General features: G+C 39.6%; 3 non-coding genes across 3 annotated transcripts; all 3 read right to left on the bottom strand.

Moving 5' to 3' along the window:
- Positions 1-3,719: 3,719 nt before the first annotated feature.
- Positions 3,720-3,791, bottom strand: TRNAD-GUC (transfer RNA aspartic acid (anticodon GUC)). The gene has a single exon. It is a non-coding gene; the product is annotated as a tRNA-Asp (tRNA).
- Positions 3,792-10,068: 6,277 nt separating this feature from the next.
- On the bottom strand, positions 10,069-10,141 carry TRNAK-UUU (transfer RNA lysine (anticodon UUU)). Its single transcript has one exon. It is a non-coding gene; the product is annotated as a tRNA-Lys (tRNA).
- A 1,341-nt stretch (positions 10,142-11,482) lies between these two features.
- Positions 11,483-11,554, bottom strand: TRNAM-CAU (transfer RNA methionine (anticodon CAU)). The gene has a single exon. It is a non-coding gene; the product is annotated as a tRNA-Met (tRNA).
- Between the last annotated feature and the right edge of the window lie 298 nt (positions 11,555-11,852).

Here is an 11,852-nt window from a genome sequence, read left to right as displayed (position 1 = left end):
TCTGTCTGGCCAGTGTTTCCATGTGCCAGGCTGTTCTCCCCAGCCTCTTAAATTTTTCTCCAAATGCTGAATGGGGGAGACAGATCTGAGGGCACATGTCCCCTGTCTCCTGGCAGATCAATCTCACGGAATAAAGCTGATCTCTTTTCCCAAATGCTGATGCCATAGCTGATTGGCTTGTGTATGCACATCTAGCAGAGAACCCCAATTTTGTGCAGAAACAGATCCTGTGCCAGCAACATCTCCATCACTAGGAGCCTTGTTAGAAATTCAGAAGCTCTAGACGTACCCCAGATCTACTAGAGAAAAATCTGCATTGACAAAATAACCAGATGATTCTGACACAGTTTAGAGTATGAAACGTGCTGGCTTACAGCAGTGTTATTCAAAGAGTGGTCAGCTGTCCAGCAGTTTCAGCAGCACCCAGGAACAAGCTAAAAGTGCAAATTCTGAGGGCACAGTCCAGACTTACTGAATCAATATCTCTGGGGCTGAAGCCTAGGAATATGTGTTTTAATAATTGCTCCAGGTGATTCTTATGCATGCCACACCTACCAAAGAAGAATCTTCATTTTAACCAGATTCCCAGGGATTTGTAAATCCGTTAAAGTGAGAAAAGCTCTGGCCTAGAGGACTTAAGAATAAAAAAGCTATTGCTCCAAGATGCCTCAAGGAGCACATAACTTAGACATGTAGACTAACTCTACGTAATGTATGTTTCTTTCAAAAGATTTTTCAAAGTCTTCCAAAATTAAAAAAAAATTAATTCCAAGTTTGTTTCAAAGTATAGTTATTTCCCAAACAAAATTGTAATATTAATCACTTGCAGAAGAGTTTTAGAGTTTTTGTTCCCTTGGGCTCCAGTTTATGAGTCAATTACATGCTGTTATGCAAAGTAGCTGGCCATAGCAAAATATCTTTTTTTACAGAGTAACTTATTTCGGTCGCACAAATAAATAATTTTGCTGCTTCCCATCTTTCAAAAGACAACTTTGATGTAAAAATGTTACTAAACCAAAGTGAATTTCCTTCCTGGTGAGTCAAAATCAGACTCTCCACCAGAAGTAGTTGTCACAGAAAGTAAAGTATATTTGCAGCAAATAGGAGACCATGAGGAATCATTTCCAAAGTCGTGGTTCTCCTTGAACAAAGGGAAGCAGGTCCTTTTATTTCAGGTGGGGACTGAAGATATTTAAAAGGGAAATTTTGTCATCACCTGTGGAGGCAGGTATTAGCTTGAACAGGTGCAGTCTGAAAACATCCTCTCACACACATCGCATGTTATGCTAATAAGGCTAGGGTCCTCCTAGGGTGGAGGTTTTAGTATTAAGGTGAAGTAAAAGGCATCTTTTGGTCATCTTCAGGTCATCTGCACAGGTGCTGTCCTTGCAGTAGGGCTTGACTCTTTCAGGTGGGGTGACCCTGGGATCTCTTCCCAACATAGCTCTGAAAAACAATCTTGAGGAAGTGTTAAGCACCTTTAAACTTCCTTCAAGCCATTTAGGGCATACGCCAGTGACAAAAGCTTAGAAAATTCTCCTGAAGAGATTGATATATGGAGTGAACTCTCTCAGTCACTTAGACTGTAGAGCCTCCAATGACCTTAGCTTTATCTCTGGTCTGCCAAGTTTTGACCATCTCAATTGACTCAGGCTTTTTATTGCCCTGAAAAACAAAAGTAACCTGCATTCTGGAAATATTAATGCTGTCTGCTGATCTTCTCTGCTGAAGCCCCCTCATACCACAATCAAAAGGGATTCTAAATGAGGGTGAGCGAGTAGGGAGTGATGGAAGGAAGATTATGGAGAATAACCTGAGAATGCCTTTGTTTTCAATCATCTTCATTCAGATGAAGAGTCTATTAGAAACAGCGTGAACTAAGGAAAGAATAAACGACTTAGAAATGCTTTATCCAACCACAGCACTAAAGTTAAAAACGTATACTACTAGATTTACAACTGGATAAACAGTGACCTGGTCAAAGGTATTTCCATCTCTGCTAACACTTCCAGATTAAGCCAGTTTGAAACAGCATATAACAATTTATATAAAGGTTCACTTCTGTCAGGAAAAAATTGTCAAAGTCTTGGAAAAGGGCAACAGAAAATTATTAGGTGACCTTTCAATGACGTGTTGGGCATTGTCTAATGGACTTCTGGAAATTATTTGATTCTATCTGAGTGTGTGTGCTTAACTGAATTTCTATTTACTAAACTAATCTAGAGCTTTGTATGAAAAATTTGACTGGTAGATAATTTATAGTAATGCCTGTGATATTTGTCCATACCAATTCAAATACATTTTGCCCAATAGAAAAGATAATCTCAAATTTTACTTTTTATTTTCCTATAGATTATTAACCAGTTTTCCACTAATCACTCATTCATTAATTTCCTCAGGAATCATGAGGTAGGAATTATTATCCTAAATGTACAGGTGAAGGGAGGGGATTGAGGGGGCAACATAACCTAAAACTTTATCCAATATGTAAGTTATGGAGCCTAAATTCAAATACGGATATACTTGATTCAAGGTGCTTATGTTTTCCTCAAGTCTACATTGCATTAAAAATAGTATCTTTTGCTGACCCCATGGCATAGTGGCTAAGTTCCCTGCTCTCTGCTTGGGAGGCCCTGGTTCCAGCTGGATCCCAGGGTGGGGACCTACACCATTCATCAGCCATGCTGTGGTGGTGACCCACATACAAAATAGAAGAGGATTGGCACAGATGTTAGCCCAGGGCGAATCTTCCTCAGCAATAATAATAATAATAATAATAATAATAATAATAATAACATAATATCTTAGGTTGTTTGGTTTCATTTTTTTGACAGATCAATCGATGCTCATCCTTTCCTGTCGTTCCAATTCGCAGACAGCTGGGAATTGCTGCTTCCTCTAGTCTCTCTCTCTCACTTTTTAAAATAAATCTATACTTCCTGAAAGGACTTTGATCAAATGTTGCCCGGAATTTTGGCTATGCCATGGGAAAAGATAGTCGATAGCAGGGTGCTCTAGTGATTTTCAGCGTCAGCATCTTTGTTTGCGGCGTTCCAAGCTTCTGATTCCTATACGGAGGCGTGGGTTGGAATCCCACGACTGACAAGCTTGTAGTTTTGCTCCTGTGCGAACAATTTAGAGCCCCTTTCACCTAAGATTTCTTTTCGCTGTTGCCCCCTCAACTCTTCTCCCGCTCTTCCATTCACAACGGCTCGCCCTGCCCTGCCCACACCGCCCCATCTTGGGATCTCCCGCTCGAAGCATCACCCTCCATTAGTTCACCTTCTTCCCCCGCCAGTAGTGCCTCTCTTTCTTCCCCAAAGATACCTACTGCCCTAGCCCGGCCCCTTACCGACCCTCGCCCAGACCTAGCGTGCCTGAACACGCTCCAGCAAAGAAAGACGTATCTCTCACACTTCAAACAGTCAACAAACGAAAATTCCCATTTAAAGATCCTGGAATATTTCCAGAGCCAAATGAGCACACATTGAATGCCCGCGCCGTTGGTGACTTCTCCCAGAGAGAAGGCGGTAGTGGATTTGCATCAAAGGTCGTCGCTTGCTCAGTGAACGCATTCCTGAGCTAACACGCGGAAATTCAACTTAAAACAATTACAACAAAAAGAGAGAGAAATAAGGCAGAAGGATCTCTTTCCTGGAGTGCAACCTCGAGAAAAATTGCTACTGTTAAGACCCAGGCAAGAAAACCACGCTTCCAGTCTCCCCGTCGGGGAATCGAACCCCGGTCTCCCGCGTGACAGGCGGGGATACTCACCACTATACTAACGAGGAAGACGTTGTCACATCTTAAAAAAGACTCTCAGTTGAAGAGCCACCCACACGTTGGGTCCTGAACTTTTTTTTTCTGGGCAGAGAATTCAGTCCCACGACAGATTATGACATTGCTATAAATAATTTCATCACTAATAACAAAGAAATGTTCATTAACAGCAAGGAATGCATTAAACTTAAAATAAAAGTTCCCTCCGCTCAGAATAACTTGTCTCCTTCTTCACTTCAAGTTTATTCGTTATTTTAGATTTACCTCAAGGGTCACCTTCCCCTGGGAATTTTTCTCAGACCTCCGTGAGTTAGATGTTAGAACCGAAACTTCCTCTGTTTCAGTTCGTCGTAATAGCAATCACATATATATATGTATGAATTTCTACATGGAATAAAGGTACGAGCTGAGTCTTAAAATCTAGGTCTTAGATTTTGCAGCATTGGCATTCAGTAAGTGTTTGTTCCTGTATGGCCTTTTAGTAGCAGAAATTTCACCACTAGGGGTATTCCTCAGTGAAATTCCAGCCCAGTTGCATAGGCAGCTTCACAGAGGATAGTCATCGTAGTAATTCAAGGCAGCAGGGAATTGGAGACAACCTGAACATCCATGACTAAAATGAATGTCTGTACTGAGAGAAAACTGGTAAGTTTTCCAGGACTGCCGGAACAAATGACTACAAATTGAGTTAACTTAAAACAACAGAAATCTATTATTTCTTAGTTCTAGAGACTAGAAGTCTGAAATCAAGATGTTGACAGGGTCATACTCTCTCTGAAGGCTCTAGAGAAGAATCCTGCCTTGTCTGTTCCTAGCTTCTGGTGGTTTCCACAATCCATGGTGTTCCTTGGCTTGTAGCTGCATGATTCCGACTTCTGCCTCTGTTGTCACATGACATTCTTCCCTCTGTCTGCATCTCTGTGTACCCTCTCTCATAAGGACACCAGTCATTGGATTTAGGGCCCACCCTAACCCAGTATGACCTCATCTTAATTTAACTAATTACATCTACAGAAACCTATTTGCAACTGAGGTCACATTCTGAGGTTCTGAATAGACACAAATTTCGGGGGACTAATCCACTACAATAAAAATGAAGGACAAGGTGTTATGCTCATAAACTTAGTCAACCACACCACAGCATACATTAAAAGTTGTAAAAGTACTGATTAAAATTGGTTGTGGGTGAGAGAGAAGGGAGGCGAGGAGGAAGAAGATACAGTCTTATGGTATTGTTGCTCAGGCTAAAGAAACGAAAGAGATTGTCTAAAGAAAGAGAAGAACAAAGCTCTTAAATAATATAATGATAACTAATAGATAAAAAACACAAAGTTTCTAACGATATTAGAAGAGGCAGGATGACAAAATAGCCTATTTTCAAAATAGACATTAAAGACCTAAATAAATGGAGAAATATATCATGTTTATGCATAGGAAGACAATAACTCAAAGACATCATTTCTTCCTAAATTGACCTATCAATTCAATGGAGTTCCAACATAAATTCTAACAGTGTTTTCTAAGAACTGATAAACTGTTGTAAAATTGTACGTAAGTGTATAGGGCCTATAAGAGCAAAAATACTTTTACTAAAGATAGGGAATTGCCAACAAGCTTGCAGGACTTATTAGACACTCCAGTAATTCCTATATTACAATACAGGCACCGGAATAGAGGCTCAAATTGACAAAATAGGATAGATGGCTCAGAAAGAGATCTATGCTTATACACAATTTGGTATATTGACAGAGGTGCATTTCAGATCAGAGGAGAGTTGAAACTATTTAATAAATGGAGATAGGAAAAATATACTATACCTATGGGGGGAAAATATGAAATTGGATAAAGATTAACATGAGAAAGATCAAGAATGTAAATGCCAAAAACACAATTTAAAACTCTCAATAGCATATATATGAATCAATCAGGAAGCTGTGTATACTCTTCTAGGTAATAATATGGAGAAATTTAATATAGTAAATTGGCCGTGGTAATGATAGAAGAGCTGATATAACAAATAGGATAGAGATCAGCAACAGCAGGAAGCTACTAAAAGCTAAAAGATGGGGCTACCTGGAAGAACCTGAAACCATAACAGATTTGTCCTTTAGGCATTTGCTGCATTGAAGAGATGCAGCCAAGGCCAGGCAGTGGTGGGTAATACCCAGTTTTCACTCATGCTTCTTCCCTCTAATCTCCATCCAGTGACTAACATTGGTTAAACCCAATCAGAAGCCATCTGAGAAGGAGTCTGGGAAATACAGCTTACACAGTCCAGCATCTTTGTGGTATACAGCACAAAAAAAGGTGAGGAATAAATCTGAGCACAAACAGACATGTGAGGCCTACCCCTTTTGCTACTCATTATCCAATCTCAGCATTTTACCAAAATTTAACTCACACTCAAAAAGTTAATGCTCTGTACACGTGAATATGTTCTCAGAGTCTCCCAAAAAAGAAAAGCAAAGTACCATCATACCTTCAGGAAGAGACAGGAATTGAAACTATCCAGACCAAAAGTCTAATCATACTAGCCCTATTCTGTGAGAACTGAAGTCAAGAAGAATACGCAGCTATTCCCGTAGACGGTGCCCAAAGTAAAGAGGGAGAGGAGTGGAAATTATCTGGCTACTTGATCGCATTGGTGCTCTAATCTCCCACAGTATATTTTATTTACTAAACTAAGCTGCAGACAGGTGGGAAGTTAGCCTGGGAAATGCAGCCTAAGCAGTTCAGCCCTCTTGAATATAGATCGGTGCAGGAGAAGGGTGAAGAAAGAATACGAGAATCAATAGGCAAGTGATTACCACATCATGAGAATGTATATTCGAGTAATAAAGGTTGGAAAGACTGGCTAAAAATAACACAGAAATGCTACAGGTTCAAGAAAACCTTGATGTATTTGTGCATATGAAATGAACAGTTTTTCTTAACCAAATTATAGCTTAAAATGAAAACACAAGTTACACTGAAAAAGATTAACTGCAATTCAAATAGTTGAATTGAATTGCAAGAGATTAAAGAAAAACAAAAAATGTATCAAGAACTCCTGTGTATTAATAAGTCAAACACATCAACCCAATAGAAAAATGGGCAGTCAAATAGATAAATAACTAGCATTCAGAAAAAAAAGTCAAATGTATAAATCCAAACCTAAGTAGAGATAGTCAACCTCACTGTGATAAAGCAATGCAACCATGACCACAACAAGATGCCATTTACCTCCACTTGATAGAATAAAAATTAAATGTACAAAAATAACAACACTTGGAGAGAATTTGAATATATGGTATTCCTTATGCATTGCCAAAAGGGACTGTGTTAGTTAATTTTATGTGTTAACTTGACTGGATCACAGGGTGCCCAGATATTTCGGTAAACGTTATTTCCAGGTGTGTCTGTGAGGGTGTTTCTGGATGAAATTAGCATTTGAATCAGTGGACTGAGTGAAGCCTTTTGCCCTCCCCAGTATGGGTAGGCATCATCCAAGCTTTTGAGGGCCTGAATAGAACAAAAAGGCAAAGAAAGAAAGAATTCAGATCTTCCTGCCTGATTGCTTGAACTGGAACATTGATCTTCTCCTGTCCTTGCCATTCCTGGTTCTCAGGCCCTTAGATTCGAACTGAATTACATAGGGCAGAATGTTATGGACTGAATGTTTGTATCCCCCCAAAATTCATATGTTGAAATCCTGATCCTCAATGTGATAATATTAGGAGGTAGGACCTTTAATAGGTGATTAGATCATGAGTTAATCCCTCATGAATAGGATTAGTACTGTTTTAAAGGAGACCCCAGAGAGCTCTCTTGTCCTTTCTGCCACTTGAGGACACAGCAAGAAGACAGTGGTCAATGAACCAGGAAGCTCTCACCACAAGGGAATCTGCCAGCACCTTGATCTTGGACTTCTCAGCCTCCAGAACTATGAGAAATAAATTTCTGCTGTTTATAAGCCACCCAGTCTCTGGTAATTTGTGATAGTAGCCCCAATGGACTAAGACAGAGGCATACATTTTTACAACTTTGAAAAACAGTTTGTCATTACCTCAAAAAGTTAAACATTTATGTACCCTAACAAATCAACAATTTATCTTCCAGGAACATACACACAAGAAATATTTGTACCTCTATATCATGTGGTATGTGCATAAGTGTTTGTAGTAGAATTGTGTACAATATTAAACATCTGGAAACAACTCAAATGCTCATTGCTTTATGTGTGAATGGTCTGATGCATAGATTCCAAAGTCTGCATCTTGAAATGAGAAAACTGTCCACCACATATTCATGAAAATTCCTCATATATTAGCTCCCCCTCCCCCAGAAAAACTTAATATATTCTAAAATGTAGTAATAATAGAAACAACATTTTCTGACCACCTGAAAATTATAAAACTTTCTTTTAACATCTAGGACCAAAGGAAAAAATAAACAAAAAGTGTAAAATTTCTAGAAAACAAAAATACTGATAGGCTAATCTGATAGGATGCAGCTAAAGCAGTAATCAGAGGAAAACTTGTAGACTTAGATACTTCTGTCAATAAAAAAAGAAATAGTATTAAACTCAAGACTCTCTCTTAGAAAGAGACTTAGTTTGGGTTCCCAGGAAGCTGACTCTGAGACAGACTGTGCACAAAATGTGTTGGAGAGTACACCTGAGAACAACATCAGATCTATCAGTGACCCACTGGACTTGGGCCCAGACTCCATTTATTACTTGGCTTTCATGCATCCCTATTGTAGCAGGGAGCCCCTGATAATGTGTTGGAACCTTAGCTATCAATGCCAACTTGGATATCTGACCAGCAGTTCCTTGAAATTTCTGGGCATTCCCCTTTCCCTAAAGGAAAGGCCTTTATACCTATGAAAATACGTCCAAACTCCCTAACAGACAAAGAAATGCATTGAAATCAACATAGATACCACTTTTCTGCTATCAGATTTGCAAAAAATAAAAAATATGTCAAGGCTATGGGGAATAGGCACTCATTTATTACTGGTGGGAATGCAAGTTGATAAAAACTTTATGGAGGGGAATTTGGCTGTATCTAACAAAATTTCATATACATTAATCATTTCACCCAACAATCCCAATTCTAATGATTTACCCTGAAAATCTAGCTCCAACAAAATGAAAATAGACATGTACATATTCATTCATTGCAGCATTGTTTGTAATTGCAAAATATTGGAATCAACTCAAATGCTCATATATAAGAGAATAGTTAAATAGATCACTACTTCCACGCAATGGAGTACCTATGCAGCCGTGAAAAAGAATAGGGACGATCTCTATGAGCGGACATGAAGAGACTTCTAGGATATAGTGTTAAGTGAAAAGATTAAGTGCAAATTAATATCTGTAGTATACAAACTTTAGTGTAAGAAAAAAGAGGAAATAAGAAAATTATGTACTTGATTGTTTGTTCAAAAAGAGATACAGGAAGGATAAGCCAGAAACTGGTAAGATTGATGGAGGATAGGTAAGAATGAGTCGAAAAGGTTGGAGGGAAGAAAGGGGAATGACCTAATGAAGCAGAGTGACATTTCTTTGAGAATATCTCTTTGCATGTACAAAAATAAGTAAAATAAACAAGGATGGGACAGAGATTCAAAACGGTGTGGACCTCATTATTTTACATTAATAATATAACCAAAAAGAAAGAGTGAAAACTAACACAGTGAACTTTTAAGTGTGTTATTTTGACCTAAGGTAAAGAAAAAAAAACTATAAACAACATTGAACTCTCAGTACTTTTGTTTCACACTGCCCATAGTAGTTATGGTTGGGGTTTTTAGCCATAATTCAAATCCTGGAGTAATGACAGAAACTTTTTAATGTAAACACAAAAAATAGATCTAATACAATTTCAAAATGTGTTTGGGCATAAATTTTTCAGTCAGTATTTTTTGCAAGGTGCTGCAAATTTTCTATGTAGGAAGAGCTGTTCTAAACCATGGGGAACCTCAGAGACAGACTATGCAAAATCACTCCTCGCTTACATTCTATTGGGGTCCACCCAAATTCTTCCCCCACACTCGCAGATTAATGAATCGTTTCAAGGGAATTTTACATTGGCTTACTTCTCTGTAATTCTATCGCTGGTTTATTATTTTTATATGATGCCCTTTTTCAATTTCTCTTGGAAACTTGGGGAAGTGTTTCAATGAATATTGGGAAACGATAATCGAAGACTAGACGTAAAAGCTTTTGGGGCAGTGCCTCTGTCAACTTTGGCTCTTAGGTTTCCCTTACCTAGACCTAACCGAAATAAAACAAACGAGTAGCGCCTGAACAGGGACTTGAACCCTGGACCCTCAGATTAAAAGTCTGATGCTCTACCGACTGAGCTATCCAGGCCCCGCAATGCCCACTTTAACTCTCTGTATAAAATGACTATAAGCACTAAGACGTGCTAGAGATGTTTATGATCTCGGAAATTATGAGGGTCTTCCTAGGGTGCTGCTTACATGCCCAAGGACTCCGCACTGGAACCGAGCTTTATTGTATTGAGCATTCCATTTAATCCCCCAAACTGTTTTTTCCGTACACAAACAATTACTGGGTGGTATTTATTGCAGAGGGAATGACAAAGAAAGTCTGGCTCAGAATAGGATGGGATCCGTTGGGGAGCGAATACTCCTGCAGTTAGCGATTGCGGACAGAGCCTAGAGGCAGCACCTACTCGTTAGAGGCGGCTTTAGAGCGGACGCGCGGGCTCCTTCACCAGCTTGCCGAGTACCCGTTGCGCCAATGACATCAGTAGGTGGGAAAACACTTCAGGAGAATCAAAAAATGGGTAAAGAAGGATGAAGGATGAAGGTTATGCCTCAAGGCAGGTATTTCAATTCCCGTTGTTTCCTCTTGTGTTTTCTTTCAGAGTTTGGGCTTGCCTGGAATCTTAATGCTGGAGCAACAAATAAACAAACGTCACGCCCGCTCCCAAGAGCTGTTTCCGTCCAGGAAACTAACTCCTTGAAAACCCACTTCTCCAAAATTTTCGTCCATCTCATTTTTCAGCACGCCCACCTTCCTCACCTTTCCTTCACGCTCCTTTTCTTCACTCTCTCTCTAGTCTCTTTTCCCCCTCTTCTCTCCACTCTGTTGTCCTCTCATCTCTCCAACCTGTTTGCCAATTTAGCCATTTCTCAGCCCATCCGTCCTTCAGTGAAAGTGAAACCACTAGGTAATACAACGCCCGCCTCCACACCAACACACGGAGTCCACATTTATCCTTGTCCTATTCTATTTTTCAACTCCACATTTTATCTTGAGTTCCGTCCTATTTAGAGACAGAAAGGACCAGGCAGGTGAAACAGTGTTCACGGCTTCTGTCACGGAAGGTCTTCATTCGTTCATGAGACACGTTAGCACCTCTGCAGAGGCAAAGAAGCAGAGTTAGGGCGACGGAGAAACTGAAGGTGCGGCGGAAGAGTAGAAGGAGACGCAATATCATTGCATATAGGCAATAAATAATATGTTGCATTGTTTCCCAATATGTTATGATCTTTAAAAATGTTATAAAGACACAATTTTGATAATGGGCAATTTTCAAGATTCAAAAGAAAACACGAAGTGTAAGGCAACAGTGTCACTGTTATTAGTGTCTGGACTTAGTTTCCTTTGCCTAGTGTTCTTGTGGGAATCTTGGAATTTGACAAAAGAATGTGTTGATCCAGCGTTGTGGAAAAACAGAGCTCCTAGCAGAGGATGGTTTCGATCCATCGACCTCTGGGTTATGGGCCCAGCACGCTTCCGCTGCGCCACTCTGCTCCCTGCCAAGTCGTGCTTTCTTGTTTCTTATTAATTTGTGTACATGTTTTAACACCAACGTCCAGGTATGGTCAATACTTTCTCTCCACCCAATTTCTTCCAACCTCCGTCTTTCATTCTGGGTCTGCCCTATATTTCCTTCTCGATATTGCTGCCTATAACCAAATCTCTAAGACGTCTGCTCCTTTCCAACTTACTCAAGAAAATCGAAGCTCTGAAACTGGATCTCAAGAACTTGGTATTCAACCCATTGGGGTCTCATACACTGATTTCTAGGGATGGATTTAGAACTGATTTT

This window comes from Equus quagga, chromosome 15, assembly GCF_021613505.1.
Source record: "Equus quagga isolate Etosha38 chromosome 15, UCLA_HA_Equagga_1.0, whole genome shotgun sequence".
Lineage (NCBI taxonomy): Eukaryota > Metazoa > Chordata > Mammalia > Perissodactyla > Equidae > Equus > Equus quagga.
Note: the sequence above shows the minus strand (reverse complement) of the source record. Positions and strands in the feature narration are given on the sequence as shown.